Consider the following 23373-nt stretch of genomic DNA (forward strand, 5'->3'; position numbering starts at 1 on the left):
GGGGGAGCTGAGGCAGCGTACAGAAGGGAGGTAGCGGAACTGGTGGCCTGGTGTCAGGATAATAATCTCTCCTCGAACACAGACAAGACCAAGGAGATGATTATTGACCCACAAAGGAGTGCACAGTACACACCTTTGTACATAATGGGGACAAAGATGGACAGGGTGAAAACCTTTAAATTCCTCGGGACCTACATCAGCGAAGACCTCACCTGGGATCACAACACCCAACAAACATTAAAGAAAGCCCAGCAGCGACTGTATTTCCTAAGAAGGCTGAGAAAATTTGGTATGCCACCCAAAATTCTCAGCAACTTCTATAGAAGTACGGTCAAACACGGTCTGGTATGGAAACTGCACTGCTAAGGACAGGAAGGCACTCCAGCGAGTGATTAAAACTGCTCAGTACATATCAGGAGCAGCCTTCCCCTCACTACGGGACATGTACTCTACCAGGGCCACCAGGAGAGTACACAACATCACAAAGGACAATACACACCCCCAGCACAGTCTCTTCAGCCTCCTACCATCAGGCAGACGATACAGGAGCCTGAAATCCAGGACTACGAGACTGACAAACAGTTTCTACCCACAGGCCACCAGGCTTGTGAATGCTAACTTGTGAATGCTAGCCCCCCCTCCCCATTTTTTTCCTTTGTCTTTTTGAACAATAGACAGCTACCTTGACCACTGCCGAACTTTGAACCATCAATGTAGACACTTTTCACCTTTGATCATTAAAGACACTAACTGCTGCTGTGACCCAAGGTCACATCCATATTTTTTACTGTTGACTGTCATTCAGAATGCGCAATAATGTTATGTTACTTACTGTGCCTTGTATATACATTTTTATTTTTAGTTAAGTACCATGTGACTTGTTGAAGGGTGGACTAGCAAAGTAAGATTTTCATTGTACGGCAAACTGTCTGTTTAAATGTGCATATGACAATAAACAATGTTGAATCTTGAAGACGTTTTTGCTTTTCCCGTCTCAAACTACATTTTCAGCGTTTATTACCACCTAAACAATGGGACGGTTAAAAACACACCACGCCTTTAACCCACACACATCAAACCGTACAATATGATCCTCTTTGTGGTTTTAATTCCATGTTGTGCTTTTCTTTCATACATTACAATAGCATTAGATTGCTATAGGGTCTGCCAGAAAATGCAACAGAGGCGAAAAGGTAGACTACAGTACAGGGATAGTTTCCATTGACACGCTGTATGCTACGATCCACCTTGGTGGTATAGAGGGGTTTTGTGACATGAGCAGTTTGTTCCATGGCGCCCTGCCTTTGTGTGAATGAAAAAGAGCTGGCCAGGTGTTGGTCTCTGAGGCGTTGCATGTGTCAGGTTTCATGCAGTAGGCAAACAGTGGCAAAACACTCCCCTCTGAACCATTGACCATTCACCCCCATTCACTTGTCTGATCCTCGTCATTTCACTGGCAATGAAAGTCAACTATGACAGGAAATGGAATCAATGAAGCCTTTACAGAAGAGGGATGGGTGGGAATATTTTTTGCACATTTGTCACACGACTACTCGACTGTGAAGGGCCGACATATTTCACCTACCACTTCCATAACCATTTTCCTCTTCAGGCCATCGGTTGGGTTTCAAATAGTCTTTTTTTCCATTGACAACTCGATGAAAAAATAACATGATTAACTTCTGAGTAGGTAAAGGTTAAATCTGATATAATCATTACTCATCCATCCATCTATTTTCTACCGCTTATTCCTTTCAGGGTCGGGGGGGCGCTGTAGCCCATCTCAAAAACATGTCTGTCCGTTCACATACACACGTGTCGATTAGTTCACACACATGCAAAAACATTTGATGTCTGTTTCTATAAATGCATATTGTAAACGCCATTAGTCCGGTCACATACACACATAATGTAAGCATCTGTATAATCAGCTGAATATCCAGTTACAGACACAAGAATGTTGTCGAATATGCTACAAAAACAAAAAAAACTGAAAGAAATTTAGGACGTGGTGAAGCAAGAGATGACTGTAATAAAAAATATGTATCTAATGGGGCTTAGAATATTATCGATCGGTGTAGTGATCAATTGATGTATCAATTTATGTTCCTTAGATTCACTATCAAATTTTTTGGACTATAAAGGGACACTTAAAATCGACAGTGCGCCTAACATACATCATGATTCTGGTTGTCCTTACTGACCTCAAAGCAATTTAATTTGGTACATTGTGTAATAAGTGTGACCAGTAGATGGCAGTCATAGATAAGAGATATGTGTACACTGCAATATGGTGGCAGCAAACCACACCAAAACTTAAAATTTTCCATTGAGAATATGGAACATTACACACGGCGCTCAAAAATCTGTCAAAATGTTTTTAGTACGACTTCGGTAAGCTATGAAGTCGCACCGCTTGATGGATTGTCGGCGCATTAAGGACCGAAAAATGGCACCCATTAGCAAACATATTACCTGGCGTTTTGTTTCGTAATATTATGCAAAACCAACTTTTCTTACCTTCTCGGATCTGTTTATCTGTATTTAGGATCTGCATAAGTCCTGAAAATGTGTGCGTGTCCGCAATTGTAGTCCGTGCCAATGCCGGAGTCATAGGCTTCTTCTTTTTCTCGACCTTCTTGTGTGACCTTCATCTTCCACTGTTGCCATTTGTAATATAAAGTAGCGTAAAGTTGTTACTTATATCTGTCAGTAAACTAGCCATCAAAGTGCTAAAAACTGTAATATAAAGTAGCGTAAAGTTCTTACTTATATCTGTCAGTAAACTAGCTATCAAAGTGCTAAAAACTGTAGTGGGTTTACATAATTCACCCACGGAACTTTAGTTATTAGAGGTTCCGGTCGGATGTTTTTTCACAGGACTAATTGTTGATGTTGCCTTATTGAGCCACGGATGAGAAGATGCTGTTTGGTCCATTATTGATTTAAATAAAGTTTGAATGCCATTAAAACAGTTAGCTCCATCTTTTGACACTTCTTCCACTCCCGTCCTTGCACGCTACACCGCATCAACAAAGATGACAGGGAGAAGACGCTGCCGAAGGATAGCCATGTAGGTAAGACCGCCCAAGAGACGTTTAGAAAGCTACTTTAAGATGGTCTGTAAAACATAATCAATGCAGCACTTTCACCAAAGAACCAGCATTACATGCTATGTACACCACAAGGAAGTGTTTCAAATAAAGACAAAATATGACCTCTTTAATGCACCTTATAATCTGGTGCGCCTTTTGTATGAAAAAAGACTTGAATAAATCCGCTCATAGGCGGTGCGCCTTTTAATCCGGTGTGTCCTTTGGTCCGAAAAATACGGTACATCGATCTGTGCTCGGCAAATTTGCCTCTCAGAAGATAGGTATCGATCCAAAATAGTTTTAAAAGGAAACCAGTTGATTTTATCGGTACTATAAAAAAGGAAAATATTGGATTTAAGAACGGCAGACTGAAAAAGTCACTACAAATACAAATGCCACAACACAATATAAACCGCAACACAACTTTAAGCCACAAAGCAGGCGACGAACACGGCGGAAGTGACAGGAGAGCAAATTACGGCGACGGACCAACTTCCTGAACATAGTATAATGGTAGGAGTGTGAAATATATATATATTTTCGAATTAATTGCGATTCTTAATCGACTCAAAAATATCCAAAAACTATTTTTTTAAATTTTGTTGTAAAATTGTTTTTTTTTTTTTTAAATTTCTCCTTTCCAGCCACTAAGGCAAATCATATTGTTGATATAGCTGCCCAAATCTGCTGTATACATTTACTTAAAAAATAAAATTAAAATTAAAATGTGTGAGATACCTCTCTTGAAGCCTTATTGATATTTAACTCTAAGAAATTTTTGGGGAGAATTGTATGAAACAAAACAAGTAATACAGAAATTTATCAGAGCTGTTATCTATTTTATGGAGGAATGTAGTTAATCATTGAACTTGCAGCCAAAGCTATTGAAAATATTGATTTTTAATCAAGAATCGAAATAGAGTTGTTTCCCCCAATAATTTATTCAAATTATGTGGTGTCCAAAGATTCAGAGCCCGATATGTTAGTGTTTTTGAAAAATAGAAATAATAGTTTGATTGAAAAAGAGGCTACACTTTACTTACTCTTCCAACTTTGTTCATTACACCATTTTCAACTTTCCGTCACAGCAATGAGTCGCCGAAACTTGTCCGCTGTCGCTGTCACTTCTTTCCCATCTTTGTTGTGGCTTTATCTTGTTGGGTTGTATCATTTGTATTTGATGTGGCTTTTGCAATTGTGCTATTGCTGAAAGTTGTGTTGTGACGTTTGCATTTGTTTTGACTTTTCTCTGCTACAGTTGTTAAAATGAGAGTAGTAGCAGGTCAAAACACTATTCATTTAATCTGAACAGATTTAGTTGCACTTAATCTTTTAGATTAATTATTTGGTATTATTTGCATGCTAAAAACACAACAGTAAAAGTAGCAGGTTAATTTAACCTGGAGACATGTTTGTTGCGCTTTATTTTTTATATAAATATTGTGTTATTTCTGTAATGGAAAACAAAAGAAAAAGTAGCAAGTAAATATACTTTTAAAATGTTGGTTACTGTACTTATATTGAACATTTCTTGAATATTGAAAATGAGGACAGCATTACATTGAAATATGATGTAAAAGATTTGCCATTAATTGTTGTTTACTTGTTTGTATCCATAGTTCATGTATACATAATTCACTGACAAGAAATAACAGGAATACAGGAAACTTCAATTGAACTGTCTAGTATCCCCTATTTACTCCACTGTCACACTAGTTGTGTTTGTTTTTTCTAAAAAGCTACTGTATCAAATTCAATTCACTGACTCGCTTAAGATCGCATCCTTCTGACAAAATAAGATTGTCCCTGAATCGTCTCGGCAACCACAAATTATGAATAATATCAATCGTTAAACCCCTATATGTTACTATTTGCTTTGTTACCACAAATAACATAAAGCTAAGATGTGGATGTTTTGTTCAGATAGCTTATTTAGCATACATTGATCGACCCACATTATATCACATTTAGTATTTTTGTACATTTCTGTACACCCTTGTTGAAAAAGGTTTTTTTAAGGGCACCTGTCCGTCATGGCCTTTAAAATCGTCATTACTTTTCGATTCCAGCGCCAGCGCATACACCCATAATGTGAATCTCTCTCCATCCATTTTCAAACACATAACTTGAATGTCAACTTATGAGTGAATAATGGAATTTTATGGCTGTCTGAGTCATCTGTTTTTACAAAAGGAGTGTATCCGATGGGAAATTCCAAGGTCACATGCACCGTATGTCAGTCAGAGAGGGAATAAGTAACGCAAGTGAATCGATTGCTGCTTTGTTGACTTTAGTGAGTGACATGCCAACGTTGATATGTAGATAGACAAACAAGTCATATAAAGTGCACGATTATTGTGTTCTGCTTTACTTACAAAAGGCAGAAGGCAAACAGTCACCAATAAAACGTACAGTTGAAGAGACAGGGGTCAACAACAGTAGGATTGGAAAATTACAAAGAGTGAAATATGTGCTCTGAAGCCTTCTAGTGAGCAACTTGAACTAATCAGTACGATTGGCTGTGTAGAAAAACAAGATTTGTGGGCTTATATTTATGCAGACCTTGCGTCTCTGTGGCGACTGCCAGGTTTAGTTAAAGGGCAGCGATGATCCTTGCTGTCAGGAGATTAAACCTGAGCCTTTTACAAACTAAACACTTATATAACTGCAGTTGTGTGATGTTACCTACAGTGGGGCAAACAAGTATTTAGTCAGCCACCGATTGTGCAAGGTCTCCCACTTAAAAGGATGACAGAGATCTGTAATTTTCATCATAGGTACACTTCAACTGTGAGAGACAGAATGTGAATATATTCTTCTTCCTCCAAACACGACGAGTTGAGTTTATACCAAAATGGATACATGGATGATACAGCAGAGGATTGGGAGAATGTCATGTGGTCAGATGAAACCAAAATACAACTTTTTGGTATGAACTCAACTCGCCGTGTTTGGAGGAAGAAGAATACTGAGTTGCATCCCAAGAACACCACACCTACTGTGAAGCATGGGGGTGGACACATCATGCTTTGGGGCTGTTTTTCTGCTAAGGGGACAGAACGATTGAACCGTGTTAAGGAAAGAATGAATGGGGCCATGTATCGTGAGATTTTGAGCCAAAACCCCCATGCATCAGTGTGAGCTTGGAATGGTTGACCAAATACCTATTTTCCACCATAATTTACAAATAAATTATTTAATATTCCTACAATGTGAATTCCTGGATTTTTTTGTCACATTCTGTCCCTCACAGTTGAAGTGTACCTATGATGAAAATAACAGACCTCAGTCATCATTTTAAGTGGGAGAACTTGCACAATCGGTGGCTGACTAAATACTTTATTGCCCCACTGTACGTTTTATTAGTCATGCATTTCGTCACTGTCCGGGACGTGACTCTCTTTGAGATGGACAATTCGGTTCGCATCTCAATACATGGTTTACACTGCGATACAAAAACAATTTGTTTTATAAAACACAACGATACAATGTGATTCGATTTTGTTTATGAAGGATTCGATATGGTTGTTAAAATGTGTTAATGGACACAAAAGAGCAAAAGTATTCCTTCCTATGCATACACGTTAGAGGATAAATAGTTCGGACCTTGGCACCAAGCGACTAGATTTGCCCAAGCTAAAGCCATGTCTACACTAAGTCGTTAAACCCCTTTAACGAATAATTATTTAGCCTAAGCCCTGTTTCAGCCACACTAAACCATCGTTTAAGGTCCCCCTCTGACAAATTTTTACATGGCTAAGTGCACCGTGTATTTCTTGAATCTCCGGCACTTAGCTTTGTATGGACTCATTGATTGTTTACAAAGTAAATTCGGAGAGAAAATGACGTCAGAAAGACCGCACCCACACAAAGTGACACTAAAAAGTCTGCGCCCCACACAGGAAGTGACATCAATCAATGTTTATTTATATAGCCCCAAGTCCTAAATTTCTCAAAGGACTGCACAAATCATTACGACTACAACATCCTCGGAAGAACCCACAAAAGGGCAAGGAAAACTCACACCCAGTGGGCAGGGAGAATTCACATCCAGTGGGACGCCAGTGACAATGCTGACTATGAGAAACCTTGAAGAGGACCTCAGATGTGGGCAACCCCTCCCCTCTAGGGGACCGAAAGCAATGGATGTCGAGCGGGTCTAACAAGCTACTGTGAAAGTTCAATCCATAGTGGCTCCAACACAGCCGCGAGAGTTCAGTTCAAGCGGATCCAAGACAGCAGCGAGAGTCCCGTCCACAGGAGACCATCTCAAGCGGAGGCGGATCAGCAGCGTAGAGATGTCCCCAACCGATACAGGCGAGCGGTCCATCACAAGGAATGTGTTACAGCCAGCTTCATAACAAAGATGGAGGCGATTCATGCAGAACTTGCCCGTGTTTATCCTTCTTGTACATGTTCAGACGCTTTTGGAAATCACAAATCAATACCTTAAGAGAAGGCAACGGGCGATTGCAGCTATTTAGGATACTACACATCTCAGACGGCAAGAGAACTTTCGAACAGTCAGCTGTGATTCTACTTACCAGAAAACTTGGTCCCTTCCTCTTGTGGATGTGATCGTGATAGGCAGTGTGTGACTACAAATATTGCTTTATGGATGTGACTGTGAAATGGCCAGGCAGCGTGCATGATGCCAATATCTTCGCTAACTCCCGCAGCTGAAAGATGGAACCATCCCCTTTTTTCCCCAAACAGTTTATCACATTGTCTACTTTCTCATTTCAAAAAAAGATTTGATTAATTTATGAAGGCTCAGGTGTGATTCACTACAAAAGGGCCCCACAGCACACTGGATTCTAGTTCATTGAAATACCACAACACTGGATATTGTTCAAAGGAAGATACATTTTAATTTAAAAACTTGCACACAAAACATCAAACAAATGTAAAATGCACAGCAAACTATTTACAATATAGCTCTTTTAAATAACTTCACAGTGAAGTAAAGTCACCTACTGGAAAGCTTGGAGCAGATGGACGCTTTTTATGAATTTTTTTCGCAAGCGTACTAGGTCGCGTTTCGCTGGCGGACGGAAGGGGACGGGGGTCCTAAACGGTGGCATTGTTGTGTGTGGACACGGACAAAGTTAGGTGATTTACCCTGGATAACCTTATCCAGGGTAAACGGGGCCTAAGTCTATGAGCATGAACTGATGAAAAATACTCAGATAAGAAGCCAAAAGGCTTCTAAGACAACTGATCAGTTGAATGCTATGAGAATAACAGTAACCTGATGAATGATAAGAGCCATACGTACATTTATCTTCAAATATATATATAAAAAAACACATTCTATAAATGTGACATGCTTCCAGTAATTAATTTTTTTTTAAAACATAACATCCATCCATTTCTACCGCTTATTCCCTTTCGGGGTCGCGGGGGGCGCTGGCGCCTATCTCAGCTACAATCGGGTGGAAGGCAGGGTACACCCTGGACAAGTCGCCACCTCATCGCAGGGCCAACCCAGATAGACACACAACATTCACACTCACATTCACACACTAGGGCCAATTTAGTGTTGCCAATCAACCTATCCCCAGGTGCATGTCTTTGGAGGTGGGAGGAAGCCGGAGTACCCGGAGGGAACCCACGCATTCACGGGGAGAACATGCAAACTCCACACAGAAAGATCCCGAGCCTGGATTTGAACCCAGGACTGCAGGAACTTTGTATTGTGAGACAGACGCACTAACCCCTCTTCCACCGTGAAGCCTAAAACATAACATATATCTCCAAATATGTTTTATAAAGTACAGAGGCGAACACATGTCACTTGTCAAATATATTTATTTTCCACAAGTCAAGTAGGTTGTCATGACTCGACAACAATGTGAAGTGATGTCTGTTGTGGAGTAAGGCTGTGCGATATATCGATATAATCGATATATCGCGGGTTTGTCTCTGTGCGATATCGAAAATGACTATCATGATATTCGAGGATACATTCTCACGCAGTTTCTTTTAGCTGCGGGCATTACACTACAGCCTTTTATCACTCTTTCTTGTCTCTCCGTCTCACAGAGACTTAAAACAAGCGCACCTTCTTACATACGTCACATACTGTCGCGTCATACGCCCTCGCGGAGCAGACAGGTAGCAGCATGGGTAACGTTAGCTCTGATGCTAACGGTGTGTTGCGAGTGGTGGTAATACGAGAGAAAGAAGGTGCGAATCTGGTAACAAATGAAGGAAAAATTAATTCCTAAGAAAAACAGCACGGAGTCTATCGTCTGGCGGTAGTTTGGCTTCAAGCGGGACGATGGCGAACAAGTATGCGGCAAAAGCGTTGCTACAAAAAGTAGCACCTCCTGCTAATTTGTAGCATCATTTGAAAAGTCACCCGCAAGAGAATGAAGAGTGCTTGAAACTCTGCATGTCAACATCTCCGTTCGGTGCCACACCCACAAAATGCCCAAACAACCATTTCTAGATCAACACCGTATGAAACAAATGGTCAACAGCAGAAGGAGATAACGTCCGCGGGAACCTACCAAATAGCAAAGAACGTAAACCGTTTGATTTCATATTATACATATTATTTTACACCCCTGCTATAGATTAGAAAAAATAAAATCTGATAAATCTGTGGATAAAAAGCAGAGCCTGGTGACACATGCGCGTTTATCATAACTCTCTCGCTCTCTCTGTCTCCCCCTCCCTCACGAATGTTGCTGCGTGCAGAACTTTGTTTTTAACCCCTTCTTTAACCCTGAAGTACATTGAAAATACACGCAATCCTAACTCAAAATGCCGGATATTTGAGGCATTTAAGAAACTCCACCTGGACAGCTCCGCAAAGCAAAACAGGAGGTGTGGTCAGTCTATCGTAGCCCGGTCGTTGCTAGCATGCCGTGTGTTGTTGTTTTTTTGATTGATTGAAACTTTTATTGGTAGATTGCACAGTACATGAATTGATTAACGTGGACCCCAACTTAAACAAGTTGAAAAACTTATTGGGGTGTTACCATTTAGTGGTCAATTGTACGGAATATGTACTGTACTGTGCAATCTACTAATAAAAGTATCAATCAATCATCCATCCATCCATTTTCTACCGCTTATTCCCTTCCGGGGTCGCGGGGGGCGCTGGCGCCTATCTCAGCTACAATCGGGCGGAAGGCGGGGTACACCCTGGACAAGTCGCCACCTCATCACAGGGCCAACACAGATAGACAGACAACATTCACGCTCACATTCACACACTAGGGCCAATTTAGTGTTGCCAATCAACCTATCCCCAATCAATCAAAAAACAGTACATATTCCGTACAATTTACCACCAAATTGTAACACCCCAATAAGTTTTTCAACTTGTTTAAGTCCAGGTCCACGTAAATCAATTCATGGTGCCTCGGTGTGCATTGTTTACACAACTTGCGGCGCTACTTAATATGTCCGTGTCGTTCGGTACACCTCCGAACAGAATCGAAACCCCCGAACCGAAACAGTTCAATACAAATACACGTACCGTTACACCCCTACCCCCGCATGCTTAAAATTTTCTGTGTGAGGCCGTCTGTGGAAAAAGTTTGGACACCCCTGATCTAATGTAATAGTGAGATTCCAGTCCATGGTGGGGCCAGCAGGAGACCATACCGAGCAGAGACGGGTCAGCAGCTCAGGATGTCCCCAACCGATGCACAGGCAAGCGGTCCACCCCCGTATGTGCATGGGTCGGTGACGTGGGGTTCAGGATGGGATGGGGACCCAGAATTTGATGCTGCACCCCTGGCTGTAGTTACATTGGTGAAAAGGTAAGAGGCTAAGGCTAACTTTAGTCCGCCAGGAATAGTTAAACATCCTACTACGATGACTCACAGGCTATTTTAGAGACTTCCATGTAAGCAAAGACATGAGGACACCCATGATCTACACAAGGGTGCCGAGGAGGCTAATGCCCATGGTTTGAGAGGGTTACCTCCTGCTGACTGTACCTACGATAGCAGGCTCACATTCACTAAATAGGAGCCGGCCAGGCGGTCATCATGACCACGTTCTCACGTCACGGCTAAGGATAGCCTCAAAGTCGTAGTGTTACCCGATTCTCCCCAGCTCATGCAGCTCCGTAGCGTCCTCCAACACAGAGCTACTAATTGTTCCCACTGAGCAACTCTTAGAGCTTTTAGTGTGGGAATGTCAGCGTGGATATTAGGACATATCTGCACTTTAACAATCCAGTCATCCATTTTCTACAGCTTGTCCCTTTTTGGGGTCGCAGGGGGTGGCTGGAGCCTATCTCAGCTGCTTTGGGCGAAAGGCGGGGTACACCCTGGACAAGTCGCCACCTCATCACAGGGCGCACTTCAACAATACATGTGATATCTGCTACAAAAACACAATTGTCTTCAGCTTTTTAAATTAAAACGATGTTGGGCAAGGTTGTTTGAGGTCAAAGGTGATGTTATAGTCATTGATTTTTAAAACTTTGTTATAAAGATTGTCATATTTAATTGTAATATAGCAAAATCGTCATCATTTGTTAACCCATATGCAGTACAGGCCAAAAGTTTGGACACGACGTATTCTTTATTTTCATGACTATTTACACTGAAGATCAGGGGTCCCCAAACTACGGCCCAGATCCGGCCCGCCAAGTCCAAACTACGGCCCGAGAGAAGTCCCAAGTTTATTTTTGAATTTTTTTTTAAATTATTATATATTTTTAATCTGTCCTTTCAAATCAATGTTGTACTGCTTGTTACCCTATGTGTCTCCTCTGTAAATCATATTGTTTAAAAATGCATTTTCCTATCTATGACGCGCTTCAGCCTGCAACACAGTCATTTTGATAGTAGGCTATTATAGCTAATATAGACACTTACGTCATGAGTTGCCTTCATTATAAGACTTATATATACGGCCTTGAGTTTTTTGCGGCTCCAGACGGATTTATTTTTTGTATTTTTGGTCCAATATGGCTCTTTAAACGTCTTGGGTTGCCGACCCTTGCTATGATGCATACATTTAGCTGTTGTATTTTGACCTTTCAGATAAGGTTTTTTTTCTTTCATTTGCTTTATTTGGATTAGGTCGCTGGACTGGATTCTACGATTCACGATTTTCCAGGAGTTGGCTGGCGAGCTAAGCCCTGAACCAAACAACTAGTAAACGTGACCTGAGTGGTCACACACGACATTAAGACTCGCAACACAAGGACTGACTATTGTATATATACTGTATTTTTTTCATTTTATTATTTTGTGGACAGTTACAAGATTAAAAATATTTGCAATTAAATGCAAATAATTGTTCAAATCCTGTGTACGCCTCCATACATTGTTGCGCCCCTTAGGCTCTGACGAACCAAGAATCATTCTGATCAGGCCCAAATTCTCCTTCAGTTCAAATATTGCCATTGAAGGTAACCACACTAATCAAAACAGGTGCAAAACAGCGCTATAAGTGTTGCATCTGCCTTTTTTAAACATGTATTTGTTTTTACACTAAGTACTTTACACGCTCAAAATAAAATAATAAAATGTAGTAATAGCATACTTGCCAACCTTGAGACGTTGAAATAGGGGGGTGTTGAGGTGTGTGTGTGTGGGGGGGTTACATATTTATAAGCGGTAGAAAATGGATGGATGGATATAGATATATATATATATATATAACCATTGTATGGTATGTGAATGCTTCCATTAAAATCTCCTAATGATTGAGGGAACCCCTCATGAAACAGTTCTGTAGAGATGAAGTAGTCTTGTGATGCCCCCCCCCCCACACACACACACACAATATGTTCATGAATGAGTATATCCGTTCGGCCACTGTGTTGAATGGAGAAGTCTGATCTACAAAATTTGCAGGCAGCATACCCTTTCCCCTTCGAGCTGTCCTGGATGAACTGAAATTATTTGTTCCAATCATTTTGGAACCTGCAAGCGTACTTCTTCTTCTTACTCGTCGTCGCCATGTCTCTTCTTCGTTCTTCTGCTTCGTTTGTTCTATCTTTGGACATTACTACTTGCCATAGTTTTGAGGCAATGCATGATGGGAATGCGGATGTTGTGTGTCAGTATATTAACGTGCCGGCTGGAATAAACACATGCTGAGAAATAGCTCTGTGCCTGCCTACTTTATGGGTTATAGATAAACCTATGGATAATGGAGACATATATAATAGTCTCCTTTTCAGGTGAGAGCAGACGCTAAAGGCAGTGCCTTTAAGGCACGCCCCCCAATATTGTTGTCCGGGTGGAATTTGGGAGAAATTCAGGAGAATGGTTGACCCGGGAGATTGTCGGGAGGGGCACTGAAATTCGGGAGTCTCCCGGGAAAATCGGGAGGGTTGGCAAGTATGAGTAATAGTGAAAAGAATAAGAAATGTTTTTTAAATATTTATAATTTTTTGTCGAAGCCAGAATTCTATAGATTTGTCTTTTTGGTACTGTATATGTATCTTTTAAAATACAAGTGTTGCAAGTCTTCATAAAATCAATGTATCTATCTATGGTTATCATCACACGTTACCTCATCGCTACAATGGCTTTCAATAGGAAAAAGCCCATTTGAGTTAATCAACTGCTTCTAAGCAGTTGTCTTTCTCACTGGGATAGGGCAAAACCATCCTTGCCCTGGCACACCTTCCTGGTTTTGGAGTATAAATATTTTGGGTTTTGGCACCAGCAGGTAGACTAGATCTGACCAATCTAAGTCTTTAGTCCAGATATGACTATTCTAAGTCTATGAGCATGAACTGATGAAGCCTACTCGGAACGTCGTCTAAGAAAAACTAAACCGTCCAGTTGCGATCCATTGAATGCCCTGAGAGGACAATGACCTGAATGAATGAGAACCTTCATAGACATTTGAGTGTTTTTTTTAATGAGCTCTTTGTCAGGAGTCAAACATGGAACATCAAACCCTAATTGTAATTAGCTCCTTGTCAGCAAATCCTGAACACCACTAAAAATAATGTGTCAGCATTTTAAAGGGTCACAGCACGGGATTGTAAAGTACATTGAACGTTTCCCGTTTAAATGGAGAACATATCTGATTGAGTTCCCAATGCTCTAAAGATCACAGTAGCTCATTAAAACACTGGGAGGCTGAGACACACAGCTGCAACTGCAACCTCGAGTGCCGAGTGGAGCGCTGTCGCAGTAAGTGGCGAAGCACCAGATGCTGCCACTAAATTGGCCCGCAAATGCGTCTCGCTGAGTCATGTGAAAAAAAAATGAACCCCGTCATGGAGTGATGATGCATGACAGTGTGATGTCAAATCATTGTGGTTCAAGCACTTAAAAGCAATGCATGCGAGTGGCAAATAACTAAAAACACACATAATGCAAAGTGATAAGTCGGTTGAATAATTATAAATGATGATTCATCAAACAAAACCATATAATGACAAAAAAAAATCCTGCTGAACTATTTACAGTACTGTACTATTTACTCTTTATGTTTTACCATCCTGAGCAAAATATTTCAACATATAAACAATACATGACATGATTTTTCGACTTGTTCTATTCTCCCTTTAATTTGTATTGATCATGTTATATGTTCTTAATTAAATTAGAGCAGTGACAAGAGGAGACTGCTACGTACCTAGTCAGTGGCCTAGTGGTTAGAGTGTCCGCTCTGAGATCGGTAGGTTGGGTTTTCAAACCCCGGCCGAGTCATACCAAAGACTATAAAAAAATGTGACCCATTGCCTCCCTGCTTGGCACTCAGAATCAAGGGTTGGAATTGGGGGTTAAATCACCATAAATGAATCCCGGGCGTGGCACCGCTGCTGCCCACTGCTCCCCTCACTTCCCAGGGGGGTGAACAAGGGGATGGGTCAAATGCAGAGGACAAATTTCACCACACCTAGTGTGTGTGTGACAATCATTGGTACTTTAACTTAAACTTAATTAACAAAGGCGCAGAACTAAATTTGGCCAAATGGTGGGGTCTGTTAGAGGCAGACAGTCATTGAACAGGCTGCCAGCCCATGTCAGAAACAGTGACACCTATATAACATTTAAAACTGTACTGAAACAGTGGTTGAAAACTAATCAGACATGCACGCACAATTAGATTATTCATTAGTTTGTTTTTGGTTTGTTTTATTTTTTTGTCCATGGGCTGTGCTTATGGTATGCTTGTAATGTGTAATGTCTTGTGATTTATGTATTCTTTTGTTTCATGACATGTTGAATTTTTACTGTATTAACCTGCCTTAGGACAGCGGATGAAAATCAGCTATTGTGTTAACTCAGGCATATTTACATTGTTGCACTATGTTGATGAATATGCATTGTCCTTATTCAAATTAATGAATAAATAAATGTTCTTATTTTTTAAATAGTTGTTATGTATTATTTATTCTTCGTATTGTTTCATTACTGTTAATTTAATTACATTTTATTCTATTTGTTTTAGTTATCGACTTTAATAACTTAGACTTATATTGCGCTTTTCTAAACACTCAAAGCGCTCACAGAGAAGTGGGACTCAACATTCATTCACACCTGGTGGTGTTAAGCTACATCAGTAGCCACAGCTGCCCTGGGGTAGACTGACGGAAGCGTGGTTGCCAGTTTGCGCCTACGGCCCCTCCGACCACCACCTATCATTTATTCATCATTCATTCACCAGTGTGAGCGGCACCGGGGGCAAAGGGTGAAGTGTCCTGCCCAAAGACACAACGGCAGCGATTTTTTGGATGTCAATAGGTGGGAAGCGAACCTGCAACCCTCAGGTTTCTGGCCGGCTGCTCTACCCACTACGCCATGCCGCCCCGACTTTGACTATTGATCGATTCTTTTATTACATTACTAATCAGATAATGAAATAAGATATTTTTCTATGTATTTATTTTCATTTTATTTTATTAGTTTTAATTATCGGCGTTGACTATTGATTTATTCTTTTATTACTTTACTAATATATATTTTTTAAATGTTATTCTTACAATTTTTTACTGTGTTCTTTTTTTGTATTGTATTTGTGTTTTATTTTAAATTCAAATTTTAAGAATTTTGGTTTCTAGACGATGAAGGTTTGCTAAAATACAAAAAAAACCCTGCTATTCAAGCATTTTTAACACTGTTAATGTGGACTTTGATGCAAATCAATGAGCGTACTGTAACCATGGCAACTTTCAACCACTGACAAGAAAGTGTCTGCTCTTTTTTCTTAATCCTCTGCCTGTAAAAAACAAAAACAAATTCTCATGCCTTGTATCAGGTGAGGCTGAAACACAATCTGTAGTGACAACACATGCTAACATCCTAACATCAACACAAATGTTACCTTTTTGCTGAAAGGGGAAAGGGCCGCCTTGCGTGTGTGTGCTGATCTTCGCAGCTGAAAAGACAAATAGGGGACTTTGGTCAGACATTATTAAGATAGATAAAATGCAGGTGATAATCTATCAATAATGCAAATAAGATAAAACTAGAGAAGGTTTTCTGTTTTTTACAACATATGCATCTTGCTTGCCGTGATGAACATTAATTCTAGATTTTATATCACTTGGACACACTGGTATATAAAATTGATGAAGCAGGGGTGTCAAACTCGCTTTTATTGAGGGCCATATCGCAATTGTGGCCGCCCTCAGAGGGACGTCGTAACAGTGAATATACAGTATATGAATACAAAACTATAATAGCTTTGATACATCATTTATATTGGCAAATTTGACAAAAACAGACCATCTTTGAGTCTTAGTAAAACTGCCATTCGGTACCAGTAAAAGAGAGAGTCAAACCCAATACAAAGAGGTGGAGTAGATATAAATCACATTTTGAGGTGTAATACTATACGATAACATGAACTGGAAATCTCATATAGAAATATAAAACATAAGGTGAAAAACAAAATGCATAAATCATGAATAGAGCAAAATAAGTTCTGGACCAAAAATCACTCCATATTCTCTACTGCTCGCTCGTGTCACCATATCTGAGTTTTTGTGCAGAAATATGGGGAAAAAACAACAAAGGTACATGTATTCACTAACCGTGTTACAAAACAGTTTGGGTAGCGTGATACATAACGTTAGATATCGAAAACATTTAAACCCTTTATTTATTGAATCAAAAATCATTTAAATTCAATGATTTGGTGCAGTTAACCTGCGACCCAAGAGTGTACAACAATTTCTCTCAACAAAAGATGAGAAATATAACCTGAAGGTAAAATGAAACTTAAAACATATGTATGCACGCACAACACTTAAGACCTTCAGTATATCAATATGTGGAATTACATTTTTGAATGGATTAAGCAAAGAAGTCAAACAAAGTACTAATATGATCTTTAAGAAAATGTTAAACTCAAAGTGTTTACAAAATACCGGTACTAAGAAGAAAAATCCTGATAAACATTGTGTACCTTTTTAAAACATCATAATATTATTCATCTATTAAATTACTTAATTTTTTATTTAAAAAATGTTCACATGAATACATTTACTTACATAATCATTAATTTATACTTTCACTGTTTCCACTGTGCCTTTGGCTTTAAACTTGCGAATTATGCTCCCAACTGTGTCTCTTCGAATGTGTAATGTCTTTGCTATTTTCTTATATCCATATCCTTTCTTATGAAGAGAAATTACCTCCTCTCTTGACTTCTTTGACCACTCCCTGGACTTCACAGTGTTGCAAATACACCATTGACCATCTACAAAAAGCTGAGCATCACAGTCTTTTTCAATCAGTTTAATTGTTGCTCGTTATGGTTCTAATCACATCTACAGGTGTTTTCAACGCCTGATTGAAAAGACCTTATTCACATTCTGTTCTTAAAAGTTATGATCTTCAAGGGGTTGAATAATTTTGTCAATGAGATATTAGGAGAAATGACACTGTTTGGTATGTTACAAAATATAATTTTGTAATTCAAGTTGCATTTGTCTATTGAATGCATCTTTATTTGATATGACTATAAACAAAATACGGAATAAATGTCCAACTTGCTAAAACACCAAAATTGTGTGGGGGTTGAATAATTTTGATCACAACTGTAAATTAACCGCAACCATAACTTGCTTTAAAATTGCCAAGGTGACAGGCAGATATTCAAGTAGTTATTTTTGATAACCCCCCCAAAAAAGAATTGTTCCATGATCAGATAATATTATAGTGTATATTTGTAAAACATGGATGGATAGATAGATAGATAGATCTTTATTGATTCCTTCAGTTCCTTTAGGAAAATTAAAAATATATAAAATTCATTTGCAATATATATGCAATTGCATATATAAAAAACATATGCAACTGCATGTCAAAATGTAAAGAACAAATACATTTAACCAGAAATTGCTTTAATATATTTCAGTCTTTCACATGCCACATAGATGATGTGGCGGACCACATACAGTAAATAACCTAACAGACCACATGAAATAACTTGGCAGGCCACCTTCAATGATGTGGAGGAACACGTAGAATTTTCGCTGTCACACACTTTGAGTCACTACAAAAAATACTATATAAATCTAATCCATTGTTTGTATTATGACGTGCCAACTGAAATTATGTGGTGGGCCCAACAAAAGATCAATGACAAGGCACACCACTTTTAATTATGTGGGGCCCGAACCTTGAGTTTGACACCTGTGGACTAATGAGTGCTGTGAAAATAGACAAACCCATCCGGATGACATTATTTAGGTAGAAAACAAGGAACACTACTGATGTTGCTGCTGGTGATGATCAGTGATGTAAAGCATAGCACTGCTATGGTGATCTATTTTATCAAAATGCAGCACAAACATGTTAGAGCAGTGCTGTACTGTGCGAAAAATGTGCTCGAAAATGCACATAAAAATAGACTGTGCGACTTCCTAAAAAAAAACAAAAAAAAAAACAGTCACACACAAGGGATTTCAACCCTTTAATCACATTTTGCTACTAAAATAAATCCATTCAAATTAGATAAAATTACTGTAAAATTTGCACCCATCTGTATAGTATGTTTGAAATCAATTTAAACCATAACCGAATGGCCAAGCGATTGCTCACTTGTGACAGATATTTAAAGGTTATTTTGTAAGTAACGCATTCATTTCCCTAGTAATTAATTACATTTATTAAAGAGTAATTCCCTTAGTAATTCAGTTACTTATTTGGGTAAAGTAACTACGATTAATGACCTTTTAAAAGTGATTTTAAGAACACAGCCTGTCACAAAGCATCATGAAGCAGTTGGCATGTAGGGGTTCCTGACTAACATATTCGTGTTTATGTCCTATAAAAATATTTTACCTGTAAATACATCATTGTTAGAGGTCAATTAATTTCATGTTGTTGCTGACATGCCCTCTTAAGCCAGGGCACTTTTTTCACATTGTGTTCTTTTGTGTTTTGTTAGCTGAAGAATTGAGCACAGCAAAATGATTTTTTTTCAAGTAAATTGGAGGTCATATTTTTCATATTTTATAAAGGTTTTTTTTCTTACCTCAAAACACTTCTTACGTTAGGATACTATTATGCACAACTTATTTTTCTTACTTGTTGGTAACTATTTTTGTGTATTTGGGATCATATTAGTCCCCAAAAAAAACAAAAGCATGTCACGTCAACAGATATTTCCATTCAAGGGTTAGTTTATGGGCCAAACTATATCGGGATATGAGTTTTGATCCATATCGGCCAGCCCTACACTCGTGTTAGTGACAGTGCTTGCACAATTTAGGCATGTTCTGTGTTTAATTGAGCGTTACACTGTGTTTATTGTATGAGGGCGCATGTGTACCTTGTTTGAGTGTTAATAATGAAATTGTGATATTTAATACATTTCGTATTGCCACATAACATTTTCTGTGCTACAAAAAAAAGGTGAAAAAGTTAATCTTACAGCACAGTAGAGGGTCAGAACAGAGCAGCTGCCGTGCGATGACAACACAATAGCCAACCCCGCCTCCTCCTGACTCTCATGTAAATAATACGCCATCCTCACCCAAGTGTCGCTTACTCAACAAAACTGGCAGGAAACAGTCTCACGTTTCTCGCCGCCATTGACTCACATTGCTCCAGTGGTAAAGAGATGATGTTGATGTTCCTTGAGTGTATGCAATGTGTGCGTCTGATGTGCCATGATGATTAAATGGGAAATAATGCGTGCTGTGGAATAAGGCTATGCCATTTCTTTATCGTGCGTTGAACATACAGCAGAATTCCTAATGAACTTTTCCAAGGAAAATGTCATCAAATGCCCAAGTAATAACCTTTAAAAAGCAGTGTAAACATAACTTTCTTGTATTTAAAATTGCAATAAACACCACAGCGTTAATATCATTTCTGCCCAAATTTGGGGTTATTATTAGTGCTGTCAAACGATTAATTTTTTTAATCAGATTAATTACACTTTTGAATTGTGATAAATCACGATTAATCACAGTAAATTACATGCCTGCATAATAAATGTACTTTTAAAAGACCCCAATTATTCAACACACATGAAAAGATAAGGTAAAGGACAATGTGCACAGCAGCAAATGATGCTGCGGGATTATAATTAAACTGTCAAAACTTTTGACTTAAAGGACCGTGTGCGCCCAAAATAAATTGTGTGATTCATTTGCATTGATACATGATTATTGCGAAATGTATTATTTGTCTGTTTCCAAGTTTAACTAAGAATGATATGTTTTTTACAGGACAATTTTACCTACAGATGAGCATTATGCACAGAAAAGGGAGGAAAAATCCAAAATTAGTGGAAAAAGTTGTATTTTGAGAATATACGTAATTTCCGGACAATAAATCGCACCTGACTATAAGCCGCACCAGTTAAATTTAGGGGAAAATACAGATTGCTCCATATACAAGCCGCACCCAACTATAAGCCGCAGGCATTTATATGTGTAATTACCGTAGTATATAGGGGTTCCTGCTACCCCGGAGGGGATTGTCGGGACAGAGATGACTGTTTGGGAACGCAAACATTTATTAACAATAAATCTTTCAATCATTCAATCAAACTTTCACATCTTTGACATGGCGAACAGCATTCGGGCAGAGTACAAATAATACAACGGTGCAAAGTAATACAAAGTCCTCGCCTGTAACACAGCAGTAAAAGTGCAGTCCCGCGGCCGTTTACGTTATCAAAATAACGTATATGAAAAGTCAGTCTTTAATCATTGTGTCATCGTCTTCCTCATGCGTACTAAAACCACCGAAATCCTCTTTGTCTTTTTGCATTGAATCAGTTCTTCATGCTGCCGTCTCCAACGTCTCACCATAGATTTATTGATGTCAAGGGTACGTGCAGCAGCTCTATTTCCTTCTTTGACAGCCAGATCGATTGCCTTTAACATAAAAGCAGCATCATATGCACATCTCCGTTTGTTTTCCATACTGAGGGTGTTTGCATGAACACTGCCTTCGCGCAAACTGTCTCTGACGCTCTCCCTACTCTTTGTTTTGCTCTCGTTACCTGGCGCTGTCACGCCAAATTTCTTCCCCCCTACAAAAACCTTCCCCCCCCCATTTACTTCCGGGGTCATGATTAATACAGACGTTTTGTCAACGCTATATTATAAAAATATAACGCTATATTATAAAAATACAGACGTTTTGTTGACGCTATATTATAAAAAAAATGAAAAAAAAATTAAAAAAACAATTTACAAACACAAGCTATGGGATGACGCATTTACTTCCGGGGTCACGTTTCCTCTTACGTCATCCCATAGCTTGTGTTTGTAAATTGTTTTTTTTTATTTTATTTTATAACATAGAGTCTGTATTAATCATGACCACGGAAGTAAATGGGGGGGAAGGTTTTTGTAGGGGGGAAGAAATTTGGCGTGACAATGCCAGTTGTCTGCCTCGGTCTCACGCATCCTCAGTAGTGCGCGCCCCTGGTTACCGTAAGCCGCACGATTTTATAAGCCGCAGGGACCAGAACGAGGGAAAAAAGTAGCAGCTTATAGTCCGGAAATTACGGTAGTACAACATACATTATAGTTTTACTATTCCCACTTTTTTTCTCTCGGTGTATTAACAATGCTAGAGTGATTAAATCAATATTTTTATTAACGTTTCAGTTTTTTGTTCATGTTCACAAATTCAGGGAATAAGTGCTTAAACGCATCAGGACTTTAAGAAAAAAACGAAGGATTCACAAAAATAATGCATAGTAGTTTTTGCTTTTTTAGAGGTATTATATATTAATGGCTTTGTTTTACTCAAAGAATTACATGTAATAAAAGAGAATAAGGAAAATAATTTTGATATATTTTGTTTGTATTGTTTAACTGTTAATAGCGCTCATTAATCCATCCATCCATTTTCTACCGCTCGTCTCTTTTTGGGGTCCCTGGAGCCTATCTCAGCTGCATTCGGGCGGAAGGCAGTGTACACCCTGGACAAGTCGCCACCTCCTCGCAGGGACAACACAGATAGACAGACAACATTCACACTCACATTCACACACTAGGGCCAATTGAATGTTGCCAATCAACCTATCCCCAGGTGCATGTCTTTGGAAGTGGGAGGAAGCCGGAGTAACCGGAGGGAACCCACGCAGTCATGAGGAGAACATGCAAACTCCACACAGAAAGATCCCGAGCCTGGGACTGAACCCAGGGTTACTCAGGACCTTCGTATTGTGAGGCAGTTGCACGAACCCCACTTCTACGGTGCTGCCCAGCGCTCATAAATACATTTTGAAATTTACAGTTGAGACATGTAAGGGTAAATGTCAAGGATGATCAATATCTGAATCGACAGCATAAAAACCTGATCGGAACACCCCATCCTACAACATATTTTACGGACTAAAGAGTGCACTAAATTTTAGAAGAAAAAAAATTTTTTCCATGTATTTTCCGCACCGGATTATAAATCGCAGATATATACGTTGTGAAATGAGTTATGTACACAGGAAGATTTTGTAAATGTTTGTTGTCATACCTTAATTGTTTCCAAACTGTGTCTAACATGGCAGTAAATCAATCAATCAATGTTTATTTATATAGCCCTAAATCACAAGTGTCTCAAAGGGCTGCACAAACCACAACGACATCCTCGGTAGAGCCCACATAAGGGCAAGGTAAAACTCACCCCAGTGGGACATCGGTGACAGTAACAATAATGACTATGAGAAACATTGGAGAGGACCGCATATGTGCGCATATGCGAATGCTCAAACAAAACAGAATTTATGAACCCACTAGCTGCGGAAGCTAGCTCTCCAATCAGTGATTTGACTAAACTGAAACAATCTAGTCCACAGTTTACGGTAATTAATATAATAATATGTGATTAAACTACCTGATTTCAAAATATACAAACTT

The 23373-nt window shown here is 39.2% G+C and overlaps 1 protein-coding gene across 4 annotated transcripts in view; it reads right to left on the bottom strand.

Moving 5' to 3' along the window:
• Window positions 1-23373, bottom strand: part of tln2a (talin 2a) — a 238388-nt gene that overhangs the window by 129362 nt on the left and 85653 nt on the right. For 3 of the 4 annotated variants that reach the window (XM_061878614.1, XM_061878589.1, XM_061878606.1), the window contains exon 2: window positions 16365-16418. The gene's annotated coding sequence lies outside the window, so the exon portion shown is untranslated. Of the gene's footprint in view, window positions 1-16364; window positions 16419-17679; window positions 17699-23373 lie in introns of those variants that run through there. The other variant, XM_061878595.1, reaches the window with a different exon arrangement.

The sequence above is a fragment of the Nerophis ophidion genome, linkage group LG02 (genome assembly GCF_033978795.1).
Source record: "Nerophis ophidion isolate RoL-2023_Sa linkage group LG02, RoL_Noph_v1.0, whole genome shotgun sequence".
Classification (NCBI taxonomy): Eukaryota; Metazoa; Chordata; class Actinopteri; order Syngnathiformes; family Syngnathidae; genus Nerophis; species Nerophis ophidion.